Source organism: Sinohyriopsis cumingii, chromosome 3 (genome assembly GCF_028554795.1).
Source record: "Sinohyriopsis cumingii isolate HCF-2022 chromosome 3, ASM2855479v2, whole genome shotgun sequence".
Lineage (NCBI taxonomy): Eukaryota > Metazoa > Mollusca > Bivalvia > Unionida > Unionidae > Sinohyriopsis > Sinohyriopsis cumingii.
The window spans coordinates 72,142,905-72,162,156 of record NC_142963.1 but is presented as its reverse complement, the minus strand read 5'-3'; the positions used below and the strand labels follow the sequence as shown (position 1 = coordinate 72,162,156).

At 40.4% G+C, this 19,252-nt stretch overlaps 1 pseudogene across 1 annotated transcript in view; it reads left to right on the top strand.

Annotated features, from left to right (window-relative positions):
• Window positions 1-9,552, top strand: part of LOC149803083 (uncharacterized) — a 40,034-nt pseudogene extending 30,482 nt beyond the window's left edge. Inside the window, exons 2-4 of the transcript XR_016420288.1 lie at window positions 1,076-6,160; window positions 6,298-6,697; window positions 7,312-9,552. The product of XR_016420288.1 is annotated as an uncharacterized LOC149803083 (transcript). The remainder of the gene's footprint in view (window positions 1-1,075; window positions 6,161-6,297; window positions 6,698-7,311) is intronic.
• Window positions 9,553-19,252: the final 9,700 nt, after the last annotated feature.

Here is a 19,252-nt window from a genome sequence, read left to right as displayed (position 1 = left end):
AACAACACTCTTTAGGCATCCTAAGTATGTATGAAGGTATAAAAGTAAGTATATTCATTTGCAAATACGCTTTCAAAAAATCTCACTGACATCCACTAAATGCTAGACACTAAGTCTAACTGGATGCCATGGGGTGATTTGTGTCTATAAATGGTACATTTAGGCACAACTGCGTCTTACAATCAGTGGCCGAAAATCGCTTATTTTTTGCATGTTGATTTCTGTTTTCAAAAGTTACAACATTTGTTTAAGTGTTCCAGCTCAATCAATATTCATAGACTATAAACAGTGGGCTTATCGGCAGATAAACGTTCACGTAAATCAATCCGACTGCAGACTATGACCATTTGTTGTATGTATCTGGTTCCGTTGTCTGTTTGGCTGGTTAACATCGGCATAACATTTCTCTCCATTTTATCATCATTCGTTTTATTTCGTTTTAAATGTGTCCTGCATTTTGCTTTCCCTCATTGGTGTGGATTTTCTTTTAACTTGTTTGCAAAAATATTCTTAACTATTTCTTCTCCGATATATACTATACTTTCAATCTTTCCCAATCAGGCTAAAGAAACAATTTATAAAATGCTGATGTATTCTATTCCTTTTCTATTAAATTTAACGAATTTTCAGGATTGCAAATATAACATTTTATCACCTCCATCTGGTTTAGGAGTAGGATGTAATAGCACGATGTTATTGTACCAAACCTGCCATTACTTACCTACGTATACATTTTAAAATAATTTTGTCAGCAAAGTATGCGTAGACTAATGTATGACATTAAATTTGTCGTAGAATTGAAATCAGGCTAAATTTGAATAACGAGACACGGCACTAATGAGTTGCTTTAGTTGAGGCGTAGCTTGAAAAAGATAAAGAAATAAATACAATTATAAAATGTTAAAATATTTTCGTACATTCTTCTAAATAATAATAATTATTATAATGTTAACATTAATGAAAGTAATGTTAATAATAATGATTATTCACACGAATCATGGACCAGACTGTTTAAAATACTGTCCTTGAAAATGTGATTACAGTCTGTAAATCACTGTTTTATGTATTTCTTAAGATTACAGGGGGAAGTCTGTCTTACAGAGATGTCGTCTAAGAGGAACAAACGATCGGCCGTTGTTTGGATCTGTCTCTTCCTACTACAGGAATTCAATGTAGTTCTTCTCCTCGACATGGACGAAATGAGAACATCGTCTACAAGGAACTCTGACGCTACAGAATTGAGCAGTGGAAAAGGCATGTCGAGTGGAAGTACATCTCGGCAACTGCGCAAGGTTCTGGATGCATTACGGTCACTTGGCAACCGTTTCAAAGAGAGAAATGCATTAATTGTTGAAAATGTAAACGTCTGGCTTACGGATTGTGTATCAAACGAGAAGGCAGCGTACAATTTTTGGAAAGACAATCCTACTTTTAGCTTTGTCTACATTTTAATATCCTCTGTCCTATTTTACATCGCTGAATGTGATGCTCAAATGGAGAAGAGAGCGATAGAACTTGTTGACCTTTTAGGTTCGAAAACTACGATCGATGTTATCAAGGCTTTGACTGAATTAGATGACGCAATGCACATATTAAATGCTACAGAACATAATATGGGGAATAGTTCAACCCAAGAGCAAGAGTCTGGTCATGTGGAACATTTTGATCGAGACGTTTTATCGAACCTAACAAGTAATATCCTGGACCTTTTGACAATAAATTTGTTTAATACAGGAGAGATTAATGGTATCTTCAATGCTTTCGCTAGTAACTACATGATCGGAAATGAGACTGAACTGGAAGATATGTTGCAATATGCATATGAATCAGCAGTGGAAGAAATTAAACTTTTTGATTCAGGAACGGAGGATCCACCAGAGACTGAAAATCATGGACTGACCGCAAACATTGACGCTTTGCAAACACCACTACAATATGATCAAAAGAAATTAGAATCTCAGACGAGTCTACAAACAAAGAATACAATTACGAGTGCTCTCAACATTTTAAAATCTCAATTGAGCCCAGTAAATATCAATAGCACAATGGTGAGACATAATCATACAACAGAAGTTTCTATCAAGCCACTCAGGTCAGAGACTCTAAACGCTTATCAAGACCTGTTTGAAAAAGACTATTCGACAGAATCTATTGGCATACCGATGCGTACGAAACGCGCTACAGGCAGTTTAGAAAATTACATTATGTACATAAGTTCAAATCCTTGCTTCGTAATGACAAGTTCTAAAGAAAGTAACTACTCGGTTTTCAAAATGTTTTCAAATCTACAGGAGCAGAAATGGAGATACGAATTAAAGCACTTAATAGATTCAAAGACTGGTCGTGCTGTGTCTGTAAATAAATTTTCTGGATATTTTCAACACGTCATGATGCTCGAGGAACCCGACTGGGATGCAGAGTCACAAAGTTGGGATATCAGCAATAAAAATAGATCAATACATATCGGCGGGACTAATTGCAAACTGGATATTCACAATGGATACGTATCCGTTTCATGCAGTGATTCACACTCCTTGGTTGAAACTGAGGTTGTACCCCATGAAAAATATCAAAAAATACATTGGCAGGCTGAATGCGACAGCATTGATTCACACGAGTTTTTTTTCCTCAAATTGGACAGTAGTGCACATGCATGCAAAGTACTTACATTAACCGACCAGAAGGAGCATCTGACTTACCAGGAGGTGTTTTGACAAGGATATTTCATGGCAAGTTTGGAGGATATAGAATGACCACCTAATAAACAAGGGATCCGGCCTGTTTCTACATTTGACGAAAAGCAGATTAGAACTATTTGACTTGAACCGAACTACAGTGCTTGAAAAGTCTACGAAAAGCAGTGTATGGCACGATTCTTTGCACATTACATTAATACAAAAGGAAGTATGTGAACCAGTGAACACAAGTCAGGAGTACAACTATGCTATGGAATATAAAGATAACGATGTTGACTTTGAATACTATTTGTATTCAATGGATGATATAAAAAATGCAGATCAAAGCATTTGCCAGGATGAACACGAAATGAATATGACTTGGACTTACGTTGCTTTGGAAAGCGCACGAAATGATCTTGAACGCATTTCCTGCTTTTACATCTTATCCAATGCCAATTCTCCTTGTGAACTTTTGATAGTGGATGAAGCAAACAATAATACTCTCATCCTGACAACACCAGAAATGGAACAAATGGATCAAGGGGCAGGATTGTGGTATTACAGCGAAAATCATTTAATACACGCCAGTACAGGACTGGCCGTAACTTCAGAAATTGAAATTATTTTTTCTGCTATTGGACTGACACATGGTTTAGTCCAACGCCGCGTAGATATGGACAAGAATCAACTATGGCTTCTGATTGGTCACGAAATATTGACATTTGACTCAAAGCTGCTTTTAACGATGCAGTCCCAAGCAACTGATGCGTATACGAGTGAGTGGATGGTTTCAGAGCGCCGTGCTGTTGTTGCTAATGATATCAGAAAAGGTTGTGGTGACTACAGACCCTTTCAAGATCTCTTTGAAGATAATGAATTTTATGATTATGGTGGATATGATGAAGAAACAACTCAGCCTTACTTTATTAGAAATAAAGCTAGTGCTTGTAAATTCCTGACGGTATCAGGGCCATATTTTCCAGACTTCGAGTACTGCGCTACGCAGGAGGTTAAAAAATTTATATGGACGATAACGAAGAATGTTATTATGCACGAAAACTCTCGATTAGTCCTTTCTTTTATAAATTCAGGAAGTCCTCATCTAGAATGTATTGCCTTACAATAATTAAATGCCTCTGAGTCGTTACAGGAGTGGGTTGTAAGTGAAAATCGAATAATGTCCAAACAATATGAAAGTTGTGAGATTGGATTGTTCGAGCCGAACTCTGATTTAATTGGATTATTCTGCGATAAGGGCGATGATGCTTACAAGGAATGGGACATTATACCTGTCTCAGAGCACACTGAAATAAAAGATTTATTTTGTCCTTTTTTTCTTCGAAATGATGACAAAAATTGTTTCTTTTTGACACACTTAGATCGGTCAGACCGTGTCATTGCTATGCCGATGTACCCTAAAGTTATGAATTCACAACTTTGGTATTGGGATGGCAGTCAGATTAAGGGGCTTATAAGCGGCAAGTACCTCTCTGTTTCAAATAGTGATGATGTAACCCTTGTAAGTGACGGCAAGGGAAATAACTTCGTGAAGGACTGGGTATTCAACCAAAAGCGACTATCCCCTTTTAACAATTTAAGCATGCATGTTGAGAAGCAACCCGACGGAACAATCAGCCTTTGTGACAGGAATAACGAGGACACTCAAGTGTGGTCCATGCTGTTCCAAAAAGATCTCGAACTAAATTCATCAATTCTGCATTGTGACAATCCTGATGATGACGAAGTGTTCTTGATAATGAGCGATAAGTTTCCTTGTGTTGTACTAACAAGTGTAAGGGCTAATGAACCGCCAATCTTCATTCCTTTTGATTACAGTATCATGGCCGATCAATTATGGTGGTGGAAAGAAGGGACACTTGTGAATGTAGGTACTCGAATGTACCTCATTCATAACAATAGAGATCATAATTCGGAGATCTTAATGGTGCAGAAAGATTTTTTTGATTCAGGGAATTTCCCAAGTAGAGTTTCGCTCAAATACTTTCTTTGTACAGACTGGAGTGGACACATTAAGACTCAAAGCAATTTTAAACATAGGCGATACCATTTCCCTAGCAACAGACGACACAGGAAACACATCGACAGAAGACAATTTCGAACTTTTAAAACTAAACAATCTCGAAGAGAACATGGATCGGTTGGTGTGTACCTATTTCATACGCAGTAACATTTTCCCATGTCAGTATTTGACTGGAAAAGGGAATCTATGGCGAGTTAAGGTAGAGCCTTTGTCAGACGAAAGGATAGAAGATCAGATCTGGTGTTGGCAAGAGAGTAAGTTGATTCACGCCAGAACAGGTTTAATGCTCTCCGCCTCTGAATCAGACCGTTACCTTGTTCTCCGTTCTGATGCTAACGCAACCTGGGTGAAGTCAAAGTATAATATGGTGCAAAGAAAAGGTCTTATCAGTAGACGTACGTGGGAGGTTGATCCTATAAGTGAGGGAGCTATCAAATTAGAAAACCCATCTTACTTACCCAATCAACAATGGGCATTCATACGGACAGGGGAGTCATTACAAAACCCGGAGATGCTTGAGTGTCCAGATAAAAGTTCTGAAAAACAACTGTTCTTTTTCTTGAAAAAGATGCAAGATCCATGTGTCTTGTTGACTGCTACAGATGAAAGCTAATATCCGAAATTTCAGCATTTAGACAGTGGATCAGTTGAAAAGCAGCTTTGGTATCAAGATAATAACATTATAAATGTAGGAAGTGGTCGTGCTCTCAGAGCGTTGCCAAATAGAAAAGTTGATCTTTGGCACAGAAATGCTTTTAAGATGGATCAGAAGTGGTTTACAAGAGAAAATCGAATCTTATCTCAGCATAACAGAGATGTCTGCCTTGGATTTGCCCAAAGCATCGTGCCCTTACAGCTGTCCAATTGCGACGCCGGAATATTATCACAACAGTGGGAGTGGGTTCCAATGGAAAATTTTGAAAATGTAACATGTTTTTACTTCATCAGGAACGAACTTCAGCCGTGTGAGTTCCTAACAGGTTCTATTGAAAATACAGCGGTATCAGTAAAACCACTTGTACATGACCTGATGGAAAACAAGATGTGGTACTGGAATGCAACGAGACTAGTTCATCATAAAACAGGTCTTGACTTATCGATTGAAAATGGAATAATTGTGATGCAGTCGCCAGGAAGTGCATTGAATGGGCAGTTCTGGGAATATCATCACTACCAAAATTCGATCCATGTAATAAATGACAGTTTAAATGCAGTAACAATGTACCCAGAGGAAAATGGATTGCTATATATCACACCGTATCATCAAAGTAGAGCTCAAAAGTGGAAGTTTTACGAGGTTGTCTCTTCTTTGGAAGATATAGATCACTTGTTCTGTCCAATGGATGAATCAGCTCCAACTAAGCTGTTTTTCATTCTAAACGATGAAGTACCATGTCATATTTTGACGGCTCGCCAAAAAGGGCAGCCCCCCGAATTCATACACTAAAGTGAGGAAAATATTAGTCACCAACTGTGGTACATGAATGGTGAGTCAATTGTCAATTCTGCGACTTCTCTAGCACTGGATATTAATCATGCATTTCGATTGCAAGTGCTGGATATTAATCATGCATTTCGATCGCAAGTGATTCTAAACGACCATTTTGCTTTTGTGAAATCTCAAAAATGGATGAAAGACGATTACTTTTTGTGTCCAAAGTAGATGCAAATTGTGTCTTTGATGCGATTAAGGCAAAGCCCCGCATACCAATTTCCTATTGTTCAAAACATGGAGGCCCAAACCAAAGGTGGTCATTTGTTCTTTTCGACGATTCATTTTCTAATTTTGAAAAAGTAGTTTGCTTGACATTTATCCAAAACAGCAGAGCTCCATGCGAGTTGCTTACAGGATTTGGAAAAAATGAGGAAGTTCGAACACGCCCAATATCTCAAGACCTGATATCTAGTCAAGTTTGGTTTTGGAGTGGAGATAAATTGATGAATGCAAATACAGGATTTGCTCTGGACATGGAAAACGGCAATTCATGAGCGAAGATTATATTGAGAGACAAAGGCGATTATATGACACAAAATTAGATACAGGAACTGTTTTTTATAAGGTCAATGGCTAACAATTATGCTGTTGATTTTGAAGTTTCCCGTGGTGATGTAATTACTTGGGTCGACCCACATGGTGGGCCAAATCAACAATGGTATTTTGTTGACAAGGATGACGGTTTACAAAATTTAGACCTCCTTCATTGTGCGAATATGGACAGCCCCAAGGCCTATTTTCTAAAAAGTGATGAAGATCCTTGTCCTTTGTTGACGCATGAAGGATATGATCGAATTACAAGGAGAAAAATTGACACAAATGCACCTAACAAACAGTTATGGTTTTGGATCGAGAACCACATTTTAAACGTGAGTCAGGAAAGGCATTGAGTTTAAGAAATAGTTGGTATGACGGAGCCCCTGTTCTCTTAGAAACAAGATATGCATTTGAACGCTACCAACAATGGGCACGATCAAACGGTCGAATCCAATCCTTATTCAATGATCAGTCAAAGGTTTAGGATTCCAGTTACGATACTTTGAGGATATATTACGCAAAGGACACCAGTACTCAAATGTGGACATAGCTAACAACAGAAGACGTGAACAATGACGGAAAGCTACTAAGATGTGCTCATTGTTATGATAGATCTGAAGAAAAGGCAGCCGAAATTATTAGTTTTATACCAATATTTTCAACTATTTATAATACAATTCGAGCTAGTGTTTATGCAGGAAAAGGCTGTGACGAAGTCGCATTGGAAGCCTTGCAGTCCGCTTTAATAGATATAGCAATCGACGTTGTCATCGCTTTGACAGCTGGCACGGCTACTGCTGCTGCGTGAGGAATGAAGACAGGAATCAAACTTGGTGTAAAGGCTGGAATAAAAGCAGCGGCTAATGCAATTAAAGAATCGATAAAAGTATCTGCTAATGCAGTCAAAGTTGGTCTGAAATCTATGCTCTATGTTCAAAAGTCCAATTTGTCCTTGGGAAATATTTTAATGTCTTCGTTCAAGGTCTTAAAAAATATGCCAGTCATGGCTAAGACTGTACTAACTCGATCATGGAAAAGACTTCACTTCGCTTTACGATCAGTTAAAGCCACATCGATATCCCTGAAGATTAATTTGAAGAGATTGAAGATGTTAAGAAAATCTCAAGGACTTAAGGCATCAGCATCCTACTTGTTCCTGTCAGCAAGTAAAGCCGGCAAATCGCTCGCACATAGCATATCCAACAAAATGGTTGCCATTGGCAAAGTAGTAAAATCAAAATTAAAACAAATTGGCGACAGCTTAGCAGAAAAAGCAGAGAAAAATATTAAATTGGCAAAAGCTAACAGTAAAGATTACACACGATTGACAAGATGCAAGCGCATGCTCAGTGTATGTGGCCTGAAGAAAACTGGTAGCGATATTAGAAAAGAAACTATTTCTAGAGCCAATGATGACGCAAAATACTTACACTCTGTTAGTGACACTAGCATTATTAAAGTCAATAAAGTTATTGAAGATGATATGGCTAAAATGAAATTATCCGCGGACATTTCAGAAAATCTTGGGGAACAATATGCTGTTGTTGGCCTGAGAAATCCCGTCACAAGAAATATAGATGATATATCGCTTATGTCTGTGAGTGATATCAGGAAAACGGACCCTCGTCCTCCCCCACTGGGTCCAGACATGAAGCCCATTTATCTTGAAGGTTCTGAGGTTAAAGCAACTGTTAACGTTCAGCATGCGGAACAGTTTTTGCTTGAAGACAGGCTGAATATTAAGCGATTGGAGGAATGCAGAAAATTTAACAGCCCATGTGAAATCGTTCTCTATACGAAGTACAGTCCATGTACTAGCCATGGGAGATCAGACGCTTTGTCTTGTATGGACTGTCTGTCTAAAAAGTGTACTGAACTCTTCGAAAAATGCCACATTAAATGTATTGTCGGCTTCGACCAATGGTGGGGTGACAGTACTCCATGGCTTGATGATGTGGAGGTTAAGAAGGCATTAAGTGGTGATGCCAATGCCATTGAATATCTAAAGAAAACTAGATTATCTGGTGATGCTTTCGACTCTATCAATTGAATTTCTCTCAAAGGATGTTAACCGAGAAAAAGTCGTGAACAATTTTCAAGATATATTTAGGGACACAGGTGCAGGAGCAAACAGATACAACAGCATCTATGTAAACGAGTTTGCCAAAAACAAGTATGCTTTTTCAGACTTTGAGCGAAAAGAGCTTCAGACATTATGGAAGGATCTTAGTGAAAAAGTTGCTACTGAGGATTTAGGGGAATTTAAAAAGAGAATTCAAGAATCTTTCAATGAAAAATTCAGAGCAGCCCTGAAAACATCAGAAAAAGAATAGGTGGAAAAATACATGCAGGATGTTGATGATTTCTTGAAAGCACATCCCGCATTTGTTGACAAGACATTGAACTTGGAGTTGATAGGCAAGATAGAAGACAAAAATCTGAAAAACGCTTTGAAAGAGTGGAGTAAAACAGAAAGACCTAAAGACATACATGAAATCAGAGGAGAACTTCGTAGAACGATCATAAAAATCTATGAATCTGCTCGTGAATTTAAAGCTGGTTGTGCGTCCAAAGCATTTTCTACATACTTGGACGATACATTCGGTGAAGCAGCCAGAAGGATACTTCGAGAAGAACTTGAAATAAAGAAAACCATAGATAATATGCAGAAGATCAAAACTGATGAGAAAATTATTGAGTTTTTTCATCTGGGTTAAAGGAACTCTCCATGTTTTCATCGGAAGAGGTCGTGAATCAGATGCTAATCCAGGGATTTCGCTGGTAGCTCTCGGAACGTGCACGTTAGGATATATATATATATATATATATATATATATATATATATATATATATATATATATATATATATATATATATATATATATATATATATATATATATATAGATAGATAGATAGATAGATAGATAGATAGATAGATAGATAGATAGATAGATAGATAGATAGATAGAGAGAGAGAGAGAGAGAGAGAGAGTTAATTGGAAACAGTATAGGATGTAAAAATTGTATTCATTATATAAGATCATTCCAAAACGAATATATTTGCTTGCTTTCTTCAATTCTCTCCCATTACAAATTTTATTTGTGAATGATACAGGATGTAACAATGCCTGGGGTGGATGTCGAATTGGGAGGGCGGGCGGGGCAAGCCTTACTTACGGCTGACTTTAGTTGATTATTTAGCAATAAATTGCAAGTAGTGAATAGGGCCACTATAGCCTCAATGGAAATTAGCATTACAGACCCCCCCTGGACCACTATAGCCTCAATGGAAATTTAACATGGAGAAAAATCGTGGGCCACTATAGCCTCAAGGGGAATTTAACATGGGAAATAGTCTTGGGCCACTCTAGCCTCAAGGGGAATTGAACATGGAGAAAAAGTCTTGGGCCACTCTAGCCTCAAGGGGAATTGAACATGGGGGAATAAAGTGTGGGTCTATCTAGGGACAAGGGGAATTGAACATGGAATTTTTTTTTTTTTTTTTTTTTTAAATTTTTTTTAAATTTAAAAAAAGGGGTAGGCAATGGAAAGTCATTCTCTTTTCGAGAAATATGGGTGAAAAGGCCCTTTGGGTTTTCTTCTTCTTCTTCTTCTTCTAGCTCCTTAACTTCTTCCACCATCCTCTTATTTTTTCCATCATTCCTTTCTTCTTCTTCTTTTCTGTTTCCGGCATCCAGTCCGGGTGACCCATGGCTCGGAACTTCTCTTGGATTTTCATCCAATTGTTGTTAAGCCGCTCAAACTCTTCCTTTTTCTTTTTGTTTTCCACATCTTTTCTTTCTTCCCTCCATTTCTCTTTAATCTTCTCTACTTCTTCCTCCATTACTTTTCTCATCAGATCTTCCCCTTTCTTCACCTTGTCCAACCCCCATTTTACATTCCTCCACTCTGTCCAGTACAATATTTTTTCTAGGAAGCACCGGACTTTGATGACATGATCCAGTGCTTCCTTCAAACTTCCCACTCTGAAGTAAGGTGGGTTAATGAAGCCTCTTGACTTATTGACTTCTTCTTCAATCATCCCTGCTATGATATCTCTTGCTGTCTTTAGGCCTTGAACTTGACTGGTTACAAAGTCTTTCATATCTCCATGCCTCCATTCCTCTTCTATTCTTCCTACAACATATTCTACATCCATTATCCAAAAATAGATGTCTCTTAATAGATTAAATAGAACTGATACTTGAGTCATTTTGTCTCAGTTTTTCCTTAGAATGGTTCCAACATCAAACTTTGTGGGTTCTTATAGTGAAAGCGCGGACGTGATTGAAAACATCCCCCTAAAAACATCAAATTGATCTTACCTAGATCATGACCAAACAACGCACGGACGTGAAGGAAAACATCCCCTACTTTCAAACTATATTCTCCACATACGCTAAGAAACAATAAAGAAACCCATAATCTACTATTCACACAAACTTACGTGAACGGTTACAAACACAATCACTAACACACAAACACATACACTCACATTATTAATAAAGAGTTAGTGTTTATATTCACACTACTCTACCTACACACACACACATTGGCAAATGGATAGTTATTTCTTTTCTAGAGTATTGGGGTAGCCCTGAAAAGGGCTTTTTTTTTGTTTGGAACTTCATGGACACCTGGTTAATGGTGGCACCTTCCAGGCCTGGCGCCACATACACATCTTGTTTCCCAGTTGCTTTTTACTTTTTTTGGGGAGAGAGCAGAGGCAGGATATGTGGCTTCAGAATCCCAATTTTCTGTCTCCGGGATTCTGAAATTTCTTCTTCTTCTTCTCTCCTTTTCCTCCTCTTCTTTGTTTCTTCTCTCCTCCTCCTCTTCTTTGTATCTTCTCTCCACCTCTTCTTTGTATCTTCTCTCCTCCTCTTCTTTGTATCTTCTCTCCTCCTCTTCTTTGTTTCTTCTTTCCTCCTCCTCTCTCATCCTTCCCTCTTCCACAATGGCCTCCGCGGCCAGTTCGTTCAACAGGCGCCTGGCATATTCCAGATGCACATGAAGTTCAAACAGTTTCGCCAGTCTCGTGTTCATTCTGGTGTTGATCAATCAACAAGGGTAACTGGACTGCTGAACGAGTTTCAATTTATACTAAAAGTGCGGACGTGAAGGAAAACTTCCCCCTAAAAAACATAAAATTGATCTTACCTAGATCATGACCAAAAAAACAACGCGCGGACCTAAAAGAAACACTCACTCACTTTTTTATACTGCTCATCACTATTCTAAAAAATTTTCATTAATCACTTCAATATACTATTCACATAAGCAAAGCAATCCAATCTAACCCCAAATCCACACCTCAAACACCAAAAAAAAAATCATCTTAATCTACTATCCACACCAACGTACGTGAGCGGTTACAAACACAAACACACAAACACGTACACTCACACTATTAAAAAAAAGAGTGTTTATATTCACACTACTCTACCTACACACATTGGCAAATGGATAGTTATTTCTTTTCTAGAGTATTGGGGTAGCCCTGAAAAGGGCTGTTTTTTTTTGTTGTTTGCTATGGCAATCTTTTTTTAGTTTCTAAGAATGCGATGTCCTTTGAGGATAGACTTTCTGGCGATAGGACTGCTTCTTCGGAAAGAGAAGAACTCTTTGGTGTCGATACGGCAATCGACAAAACCTCTGTCAGGTTCAGGTTGTTGCTGCTGCTGCTGTTGTTGTTGCTGTTGCTGCTGTCTCTGAAGTCTGTACTTCTCTGTCCATTCTTCTTTCTCCCTGTTCACTTCTTCTCTGAAGAGCTCTTCTATCAGGTCTTCAGTGACTTTTAGCATTCTCACGTTCTCTATTTCTTCTGGCTTCGGTATAAGACTGTGTCTGACCCTATGCAAATTCACGTAGGCTTCGTTTAGCTTAGCTAGTCTGGAGCACATCTTCGTAGGAGGATGAGTCGACAATGGATGGTTAGACTGGAAACTTCCTCGGTTCTTAAAGTCAAAGCGCGGACGTGAAGGAAAACGTCCCCACACGGTTTTCGAGTCGCAACGTTCAATGAGTGTCATGAGAGGGATAGAGACAAATTAAAGAGCATGAATCAAACATTCTTATTGCCAAACAAAAAAAGACATTTTTTATTCAATAATCACTTAACACTAACCAACAACCACTCTAACATATTTTTTAACAATAATCTAACATTATAACATCAAACATTTTTTCTTCAAAAATGACAAACATTTTTTCTCAATTTACAGTCTACTTTAAACAGGTCTGACAACGTTGTGAATGAAATTGTGATTTCCACTGTTGGAAATCATTAGGACATTGATGGACACTACGTTTCCTAACTTGAGACAAAAGATAAGCATAATGGTCACAAAACCATCGATCTACTTTCACATCGTTTCTAGAAGAAGAACGAGGATCAAAATGAGTCACTAAATGTTCTAAGGAATAGCCCAGGCTGCGATGATGCAGAAAATACACACAGTACTGTCCACACACCAAGGAATCTGTGCCTTGTAATTTCACATTATTGAATCGGGTGGTCTGAGCATTTCTTCTCATAAAGTCAATGATATCGTCTTCCAAAGGGGGCAATCCGTACGAATCGAAATATTCCACACATCCTTCTTGAGGAAAGTAAACGGATACCCAGTGGGTTCCTGTGAGATGACTGTCGTCCGTGTTGATCACGTAAGCTTGATGGTCTTGAGGTTTGAGATGAGGGAGTTCATCTTTAGCACAGACGACAGGATTCCAAGAAGCCGTATACGAACTGTGGTTTAAAAGGTAATAAAGTTCCCAGGTATCCATTTGTGTGTGGTTTTTTTTCTTCTTCTTCACAGGTAATAATATGTCATCAATTCGATCCTGACTTTTTGCTTGAAAATGTTTGACAAATAACCGTTTCTTCCTTTCGTCTCCTCACTCTGATTCAGGAGAGCTTCGATACGATCGATCTCTTGAGTGGTTAATGGTGGACAAGAATGTTCACGCAAGTCTTTATACCACTGGTGCAACACGTCTTCGTCCGAGATGAGACTCCAAGCTTCGTCCAGATACTCGTCCAATTTTTCTTCTTGACTCAACATCAGGCATTTGTCGTGTTGAATTTGACTGGGATGATCGTTTTGACATCCATAACACTCTTTCTTGATCAATTCCGTCATTTTTTACACCAAGTGTTTGGCAAAACAGGAGACTAAATGGGCTTCTTGTTCTGGCCATCTCGACTTCATCATGATATCTTCTTCGTCTTTGTCTTGAGATTCTCCTTCCACGGTCTCCTCACATTCCATCTTCAAAGTTTCTCCACTAGGTAAAGAGGGATAACAGTCTTCCATGGCTTCTAATAATCCAGAATGACTTCTCTCAAACTGTTGATTTCTATGGTATTATCAAATTCGGCATACAGGATGACGTTCACTGTTGTTGGCAGTTCTTTTGCAAACTGAAGTTCCACACGAATCTGGCCAGATTTTATAGGGTGAAAATGTCCCTCGTCGCTGCCTTGGTCTGGAGTGAAATCAAAAGCCCACAAAGCGTAGCCTCCTGCATAATCCTCGTACGTAATACCGTGACTGGTGTTTGTTCCTAACTGACCAGTGGCTTCGTACAGGGACAAGTACGACCTTAAGTAATTCATCTTAGTCTCGTCGTCACTAAAGACAGGTTCGAAAGGTCGGGTACACAAGGTCTTGCCATCGCGACTGACTTCGATTTTCTTCACATAAAAGAGTTGAAAGTTGAAAGGATTTTCTTTGAAGGCTCCGTTGAAGGTTGAATTCGAGACCATACCAAGGATTAAATGTTTGGGTAACTGTCCTTGAAACAGATGATCTTCGATCATGGAATGCTGTCCAGCAGGAATGGTGAACGTTTTCACTTCCACACGTCGTATGGGATACTTGGCGGTTGTTCTGCTCAACGTCTGACTGATGTCGTTTCCCACTTTAGGTAACACTTCCACACGGCGTACATAGAGTTTGGCCTCCTCGATTTTGCTTTTGGGATTGACGTCAGGACTATCAGCTATCAAATGGAAAGCGGCACTGCTGAGATTCAGTCTCAAGCGGACATTGACCCCGTTCAGCAAATATTTCTCTTGCAACCACATGTCCAAATGCAAACGATCCATCAGTTCTAAACTCTTTCCATTTTTGATTTTGTTTCTTCGTTCTACAAATCCCTCATTGGTGGTTTTTTTTGATTTGGGGTCAGCTTCAAGACCTGTTTGATCAAATTCTCCCGCTTCGTCAGGTTCCCATAGCACGCAGGCATTGAGATGGGTGTTCTTGGCATCTATTCCGTACGTCAAGAGATTTTCCAGGTAGGCACGGTAAGGGTAAGTATCCATGCTGCTACTGACCAGTTTGTTATTCAAGTACAAGTCCACTGAGCTGAACAAGGAATGCATGAAATTGTTGACGGGAGCTACTGGCTCAGTGTCTATAGCATTTCCATCCTTATCTAGAACTTTGACTTTCAAGTACAAGTAACTGCTATTCAGATCGATGTAATTTTCGGGCTGTCCTTTGATTTCAAACTCGATGGGAGCGGAATCGGCCAACGAGGAGACGGGATGAAATTCCACCCATTGGGATTCTTGCATGGTCATCATCGTGGGGGGCATGGCAAACGGATCCAGTTCCGTCTTGGAACAGGCGCAAGACTCTCGATGCATCATTTGTTTTTGTTGCTGTGTCTCAATAATCGAAAACGTCTAAGTCTCGAACGGTTCTTCTTTTCTTGGCCTTTCTCGCTTGAAGTCTGGTGAAAGGGTGTTTTCTTCGTCGTCTCTTTCTGCCTTGTCCTTGCTGAATGCCTGATTCGGTAGCGTGCAGGGCATTTATAGGTGTTTCTCGGCGGCCCAAAAGGTCTTTGCCCGTTTGCAGCAAGACATTTTTGCCTGCCCTCATGAAAGCTTCTTTAGGGTTTTGTTTGTCAATGATGACATTTTGGAGAAATTCTTTGCCTGCGTCAGTGCCGCATCTTTCAAGGCGTGCAATCCGCGTGTCACCATCGGTTTCAACACCGGAGCCACCGAACGAAAGGCCGATTTTAACATATCTCCTAAACCGTGTCCTCGCTGTCGTGCAACCCCTCGGTACACTGGATACATGACTTACGAGTCGTGAGAAAACCGTTTTCGAAAATGGAGTTTCACCATGACTATTCCTTTGGTGAATGGAATATTTTGTCCCAGATCTCCTTTTATAGCAATGTTGACCGTGTCCAAATACGACTTACTGACAGGCAAATAATGAGGATGGAGAAATTCGCGGTGGACGTGATAAGTGTTTCCACCTTCCTCGTCAGTGGCCGTGGCAGAATTTACTTTGAAAGGAATGACACGCAGTAACGGTACGGAGGTGTGTCCCACCACGTTGTACTCCACCACATCGGAGTACACGAAGATCAAATTCGGTCCCTGGTTCAGTTCTACCGGGTAACGAAAATACCTTGCAAAATGCTCGTTGTTGTCAATCTCTGCGATGTTAATCTTTTTGGTCTGCTTATCCGTGATCATTTTGAGGTCTCCACCCAAAATGTCATACAATCCAGGGCAAGATTTAATACGTATACTTTTTTCCTCACTTTCAAATCTGATGAGTAGACTGTGAGACTGTTTGTGGTACTCAATGGTAACACGCTTTTATAGAACTTTCTCAAATGTTGCATAGAATTTGTCAGCGATGGCCTCCACCAGATGTTGACCACTAAAATAATGGCCTGAATTAATTTTAAAGTGATAAACGTAAAGAGGAGGAGAAGGGTCACTGCTGCTGCGGGGTATTGGGTCCTTCGCAAGATGTGATCTATGTTGAGGACTGTTCGTCATGGTTTGCTGCAGTGCTGGGTCCAGAATTTCGACGTCAAAAGTGTTTTGAGTTTCAGTGATGTTTTTGATTTGTGTTGGGTGAATCATTTCTACCAAAGCCACTTCCCAATGGGCTTCGTGATCTAAGGGGATGGCCTGAGGTAATTTGGCCGTGTAACAGCACAACGTGTTGTGGGGAAACACCTCCATGGAACTGTCACTGGGTAAGGTTAAGTAAAATTGGTTTTGGTGACTCATAATTCCAGAGTTCTGTGGCTGTCCGAGGGGTTAGTGGATGTCAGAGGCGTGTCTCCGTCCAAAATGGGGTTCTGATTGTGGTTGTTGTTGGAGTGGTGATTGACACTGGCACTGGACACAACGTTCCCGTGGTTCCCGTTCGAGGAGAATTTTAGGGAGGGATTAGGAAACAGGTAACCGATGCAACTGCTCAATAAAATGGTCCACAATTGTTTGTCTCCTTGTTGCAAACTCAAATTGGCAATGGCTGCCCCGATGACACAATACACCACGAAGATTTGGCAGAAAAAGACGATTTGCATTTTAGGCACAGGTTCTCCACACCACACCCACAAGGGTTGTTTTTGTAAATCTTGCACAGAAGAACTAGGTGAAGGAGGAGTGGTTGACGTAGCTGCGTCTGCTGTGTGAAAGGGCATGATGGTCACTTCTTTTTATAGTCGATGACTTGCGAAGCGTCGATCCAAGAATCAAAACTGGGTGGATATCCTTTCCAACGTACTTTGACTTCTTTCACACGTCGTTTGCCCACTTTACGGGTTCTGCGTTCGAGAATGCTTTCGATGTCGTACACGTCGTCTTCTTTTTTGGTGACACGTTGTAACTCGGGCAAATAAAACGTTCCTTTGAGCACTTCTCCGTTCATGTCTTCCAATTTATAGACGGCAGGATGACGGCCATGCACTCGTCCAGTGACGCGAAACAATTCGCTCGTCCAGTTAGGTAAGTAACCTTTGTCGAAAGTGCGTTTGGTTTTGCCAATGCGCACCCAATCTCCTACGGCCAACACTCCACTTTTCTTGGGGACAGCCCTCGTCGGGGACGTACCAAACAGGCGCTCAAACACCAGCACTTCGTTGTCGGGAGTCACGTCTTGCGGGGCACGTCCGATGCTTCGATGGTAAGATTGGTTGTACGCTTGCACCAGGTGCGGTAAGATGTCGATGTACTTCAGAGTGTGGTGATGCGTAAAATATTTCCACATGCGTTCTTTCAAAGTGCGTTGAAAACGTTCCACGATGCTGGCTTTGGTTTCGGGATTCTCGGTGGTAAAAAAATGAATGTCACGTTTCTTTAATTCTTTTTCGAAAGCTTGGTTCAGAAATTCGGTGCCTTTGTCCGTTTGCCATCGAAGAGGGTGACGACCGCTTTGTTTCAACACCCGTTGCAGGGCTCGCACTAACTCGCTGCTCGATTTGGAAGTCAAGGGTACGACCCAAGCAAATTTGGAAAAGACGTCGATGACACAAAACAAATATTTCTAGCCACGATTGTAGCTGGCCAAATGAGAGACATCGGCTAAATCGGCTTGCCATTGATGATCGATGCCTTCCACTCGGGTGCGACTTCTGGCAAACTTGCGTCGAATGGGTTTGTGTAAAGTGTAGGTAGCTTGTTCTTGTAACCATCGTTGCACTTGAGGTAAACGGAGACTTTTCAGTCGCGTTTTGGCAGCACGATACAATTTTGAACTCCTGCGTAACCTGCAGGATGGGAGGGATCGTAGTAAATGCTGGCTAAGACTTTTTCCATTTTTTTGTGTTTGTTTGTGTGTTAATAAGTTACCCACTCTTCGGTGATGCTACTTTGGGTGGGACGAAAGGGTGGTTTGGAAACGGATGTACGTGTCCGATGGGCTACGGGAGTAGAAGTCGAAGGTAGTGGTGGAGGTGGCAATGGAATGGCTTTGGTCTTCTTTTCTTTTTTCACTTCTGGCTTCCCTTCTTTCTTTTTCACTTCTGTCGAAGGAGGCGTGGACATCATCTTTTTAACCCAAGCTTTCATTTCTTCTCGTTGGGGTGTGGGGGACGGGGTCAACAAGGATGCTGCAATCTTACTCGAAATGGGAGCTGCTGACGGTGTTTGAAACACTTCTCGCATCTCTTCTTCCTCAGGTCTTCGTGGGGTAGCATCTCTGGTGACCCCTGGGGATGGTAGTGGTGGTGGTGGTGATGATGGTGCTGGACTTTTCATCAAGGTCTTAAAATCTTTCAAAGTGGGTAGAGCTGTTTCGTCTAAAGCTTTCTGGTGAAAGAGTTGCAGTCGTTGCAAGAGTTGACCGTACTTTTGCGATTTTTCTGTTTCGGACAAATCTTGGCGATCCATCAAGGACTGCAGTTCGTGTTGTAAATGGGACATCTCGCTCAAATTGGGATTGGGAGGTAAATGCGGGGTGCGTTGTTCTTGCCACCGATGGTATTCCATCCATCGTTTGTAAGGCACTAAAGCTAGTTTTCGTCCTTCCATGGGGTTGTCAGGGGTCGATTCTGAGATCTTGGGACTTCCGAGGGTCTTTTTATCTTGCTCCCACCAGTCCTCCCAACATGGTTCCCAAGACTCCTTTCTGTATGGGACCTAACAAAAGAGGTAAAATGCCTCCACGTTGGACCAACATCTTCTTCTTTTGACGAATGGGAATTTTCTTTTGAACCATTTGGCGAAGAACGTG